Consider the following 5,097-nt stretch of genomic DNA (forward strand, 5'->3'; position numbering starts at 1 on the left):
CCTAGGTGAATATAAGAAAAGAAAAAAAAAAAAGAAAGAAAAAAAAAAAGAACAGACGTAGGAGCCTTGATGGGGGCATCTTCCCCTGCTACATATACACAAACCAGCAAGAGATGTACAGCCCCAGGGGACCGGTCAGGACGAGCAGAACCAGCCACCGCAGGATGCAGCAGAGCAACACCTTCATCTGTTCCTTTTCCAGCGGCACAGCATGGAAACCAGCCCGTGCCAACTCACCTCATGTGCTCAGTTATTTCGCCTGCCTGCCTCCCCCAGCAGCACGCTTCCTGTTCCTCGGGAGCAATCAGCCAGGTGAAAGGAGCACATTTGTTAGGGAGTCCCCTGCTAAAATACCAGCAGCCTGTGCTGGCTGCTTTTCAGATCAACTTCCTTTCCCACCTCTCACCCCCAGCCTTTGAAACACTAGGGAACGATTCACTTGCAGGCACCGCTGTATCTCCGTTCTTATTATTTTTAAAGACTTATTCCTGTCCACCTGTGGAGCAGTGCTGGATGGCAGAGCAGAGGGCTGGGGACTGTGGCAAGTACTCAGAATATCAGGCTGTGAGCCTCAGGCTTTCAAGTGGAGCAACTTTGCATTAGTGCAGCATATTCCACCATGGCTGAGACAGAAATCAGGTGGGAAACCAAATAAATCATCAAGGCCCCATCTGGGCAGCCCGATGTGGTTCTTGGAGCAGGACATCCAGCAGGTGGATGAGGACCTCCTGGAGCTGGGTCTGCAGAGCAGCTCTGGAGGCCGCAGCAGTGCCGAGCATCGCTGGAGTGTCGGTGCCGAGCAGCTGATCAATGGGGCAGCACTACTGCCTGTATCGCTGCCAGGCAATTACTGGAGCTGCGCTTGGCAGCATTACTACAAGCTGCTCTGCAGAGCGGCGCTGGTATTTGTATTGCTGCCGTTCCATCAGCGAAGTGGCACTGGAGTCTGTCTCCCTGACAGCTGATCAATGAAGAGGAATATAATAATCATAATGTGGTGTTTTACAGGATATGGGCCTTTAACCTGAGGACCTCGAATCCCCTCTCAGATGTTCATTAAGCCACAAATTCCGCATGCACAGATGCAGTCACAAATATCCAGATCACCAAGGTATTGCAGATTTGTCTTTGCTCTTGTACTACAGGTGGGTGATCTGAAATACTGTGGACAGGTTAAGTGTCCCAATTTAATTCCCAATAATACAAAGGGTAGGTTGGAAAGAGCTCCTCTGTACAGAAAGGCAAAAATAGGCTGAATTCTCCAAAAAGCTTTCCAGAAAACCTGACTAAAAACATCACAATGAAAACTAAGACACACTGAAATTAAGAACCACTTGAGTCCAGGCTTCTGGGTCCTCCTTTTTACATCCTGAGAAGTCAATGACTGGGACTTCAGCACACAAAGAAGAAATATAGAGTCCCTTGGTAAGAGCCAGCACCACCAGTGCCTCAGCAGGCCACAGTTCCATGTTTTCTCTGTTCCCTCACCATAAAAGTATCCTCCAACTTCAAATTTAGAATGAAATTCAGGTGGTTAAATTCCCTGTGCTCTCATCTGCACCTGCTCTAAAATCCTGCCTGTAGATTCAGGGTCAGCCTCAGCTCATTGCAACAGAGCTGTACCCTCCAAATCTTTCACGGTGCTTTTTCCAGCAAGTCTGTCAAAGAGCTCAGCTGAGTATTATTTTCCTGAGCTTCCAATTCAGTATCACCATGCCTAAGCAAGCTGCTCAGCTCAACACGATTCTTGTTTCAAAGTTAGAGAGGCCAAGCCTAGCTAATCTTTCTTTATAATTCATTCCCCAAATCCCTGAATAACTTTGGTTGCCCTACACTGCTCCTTCTGCATTCTCAAATGTGCGGCACGCTTCCCATAATAAGGTAACTAAAACTGCACACAATAGCCTACGTGTTTTATTTCACATTCCCCGCTGATTAATGCTGAATGCTTCCATACAGTATATCCACATGCTTTACACTTAATGCTTCAATATATATATAGTGCAATAACCTCCTTGCTTTTACTTTACAGCTGCCAATTTGTGCAGATGGCCGTAGTGTATTAGTCACCACCAACTCTCCCCTCCTCCTCCTCCCAACAGGCTTGTTCTCGGTCAGCATTTCACATGGCATTTCCTTTCAAGGTATCTATGGCTATTTTTGGCCTGAGAGTTCCTAGTATATTAAACGCAACGAGCCACATCCTCAGCTGGTGTAAATCCGCGCAGCCCTAATTCAGCCAGCAGAGCTGTGCCAATTCACATGAGTGGAAAGAGTCCCATAAATCAGTTATCAGACCGATACATTAAGGCAGCCTATTTAAACTGCTTCTGCTTTGCTTTTATTTATTTACAGATGACCTGCAGCACGTAAGGATGATGCTCGAGCACCACAAAGCCCAGGGGGTAAGTGCTGACTGACCGGGGATAAGGACAGAAGTACAGACAGGTCTGCTCACTTCGCTGTCATGCCACCACTCTGACATTAACAAAAAAGCCTTCTCTCTTGGTCTCCTTTTGCCTGAACAGCAATTTGTTTCAAGCCTAAAACATGCAGAGATCATTTCTATGTATGAAGGAAACAAAAGCATAGCTAAAATTGACCCTTGCCACACCTCCCCGTCCCGTACAGCTTCCTGGCTGTGACATCCTCTATTTGCTGTCCGGAAGCCAATTTTTAAGCAGCCTCTAACCTGGCTTTTCGGAGCAGGCTGCTTTCGTACAAAGTCTTCCCAAATGCTTGATAATCTGGTTGAGCAGCACTCTGCATACTGTGGCTGCAGCCTAGAGACACAGGCAGAGGAGCAAGGCACAAGGGAAAAAACCTATTAGACTCTTGCCTCAGTTCCTTAATGTTGTGAGGTGAATCAGGCTGCAAGAAAAAAACCTCCTGACAAGAAGATCTATTAGTGTATGGAATAATCTTCCAAGGGAAGCGATGGAAACATTGCTGCTTGGCACACAGCTAGTGTTTGTCCAGACTAGTTTTTAAATATACAATCCTGAGTTGGCAGAGGAAAAGTCTAGCCGAGGTAGTTGCTCTTATCTATCTCCATATTCCAGGATAAATCAGGTCATCTCCTTTGTTCTAGTCTAAAAATTGAGGAATGCACTTAAAACAATTCATGCAGTTTTAATCAGCTATGATCTCCCTTTTATGATCCACATGGGTTGTATCTTATTAAATTAGATATAGCTAGCTGTTTCTTTTTAATCATCAAGTTTCTTCTAATATAAGGCAGCAGCACTGTCTAGCACAGCCAGTATGAACTGGGGCTGTGAACATGTTCAGGTCTCTCTTTGGCTATGCCCCAGGCTCCCAGGCAAGTAAATAAGCCCCTCACTGCCAAAATAAGTAAATATATATATATATATATATATATATTTTTTCTTTAAAAAATCACTCCCTAATTTGCTTTTGTCATTCAGAGAGCTTGGGATTGACTTTCAGAGCTTTCAGAGGTTATGAGTGTTTACAGCTCCAGTCAAAGTCACTAGGGGAAGGGAGCTGAGGTAAGTCCATGAAAGAGAAGGAAGGATTCAAAGACATTTAGATACCATACTAAAATATATAGCACTGTGTGATACAGAGACATGAAAAAAGGCCCAGACAGAGACAGGAGGAGTTGAAACTGGAAAGCACTGCACCCTGAAACCGAGATTGGGAATTTCAGCATGTGTAGCTGATAGACACGATGCACAAAACTGGAAAGCAAGACCTGCAGTTCCCTGACTGGTAACTCTCAAATTTTGCTTATAGGAGGATAGTTGGGAAAAAATAAATGGATAAAAAGGAACATTTGATATTAGTGAATTCCATCTCTGCTGGAACATGAGGTCTTCCCTTCCATGCTCCCTGTCCAGCATCCCTCCCACCGCTGAGGGATCATGCCAGTGGCATCCATAAGGGCACTGACTGGAAGCTACTTCAACACTGTTTGTGCATCAGCCTGCTGGATAAAGTACGGAAGCACTCCTAGAAAATGGCAGTTTCCTCTCCTTCACCTTCCTCAGGATTTTGTATGCAATCCTAGGCATGACACATGACCACATAAAAAACATTCTGAAACGTACTTAGATATTATTGTCTTTGTTTTGTACAGCAACCAGCACTATGATGTCCCCTCAGGAAGACTTGATATCCATCACCTGGCAGTACAAAGAAATCTCGTTATGACAGATAATAACCAATTTGACTGCCTTTAAAAGTTTTGCCCCCAACAGAAGAAACTGCAGGTAGGAGGCTGTATGAAATTTGTTCGTTTTTTTTTTTTCCCCTCCAAGAGTTCCTTGAATTCTTTGGACATAACGTGTTTAGTGACAGAAAATCATTTGAGAAGCAATAAATATGTGTTCAGATGAATGTAAAAAAAGATAAATAAGATACCGAGCAGTCACTCCAGCAACTATAAATTCAGCCATACTTTTCTCTCCGAGACCTCTATATCAGATCTTATCTCCTGTAGGAGACTAGCTTTCCTTCCCTCAATTCCCAAACACTCATCTATTGTTTTGAAACTGAGGAGTCTGACAGCAGAACAGGCTGTCCTTTTAAGAACGTCTGATCCTAGAAAGTCCCAGTAACTCTGCTATTACTTAGAACTCAGGCCACTGTTACCTAGTTCAGAGTCTGCACCATTACCCAGTGTGACGTACAAAACTGAGTAAATGGGCTAAATGTGGTCATATTGTGACTAAAAAGGGTGTAACAGGTCAGACTATGGTCAGCCTGTAAAGGATTTGACAGAGGGCATAGACCCCTTTGAATAGTTTTCTGAAGCAGGAATGAAGAATCAAAAATAATGCGTGTTTTCTTGAGCAGTTGTTTGAAATCTTCTAATGTTGGTAGGGATTTGTGAACTTCTTATAAATATGATAGTAATGGGATTTCATCAAATATTAAAGCAACTGAAAGCCTTTTTTGTTCTTACAGATTCTACTCTGCAGGTGCTTCTTGTGCAAAAGAATTTAATAACCTAACTTGATATTCAAAAGGACAAGTCTACTGATCCCACCCTTCCAGAAGCACTCACTGCATTTGCAAGCATTGCCTATTCGTTCATATTTTTGTATCTGGAGAACTACTGTATTTACCAAG

General features: G+C 43.8%; 1 long non-coding RNA gene across 1 annotated transcript; it reads left to right on the top strand.

Annotated features, from left to right (window-relative positions):
• The first annotated feature begins 2,333 nt into the window (after nt 1-2,333).
• LOC311421288 lies at nt 2,334-5,097 on the top strand. The gene is made up of 3 exons (XR_014684791.1): nt 2,334-2,405; nt 4,103-4,235; nt 4,933-5,097. It is a non-coding gene; the product is annotated as an uncharacterized lncRNA (long non-coding RNA).

Source organism: Aythya ferina (assembly GCF_964211825.1).
Source record: "Aythya ferina genome assembly, chromosome: 19".
Taxonomy (NCBI): domain Eukaryota; kingdom Metazoa; phylum Chordata; class Aves; order Anseriformes; family Anatidae; genus Aythya; species Aythya ferina.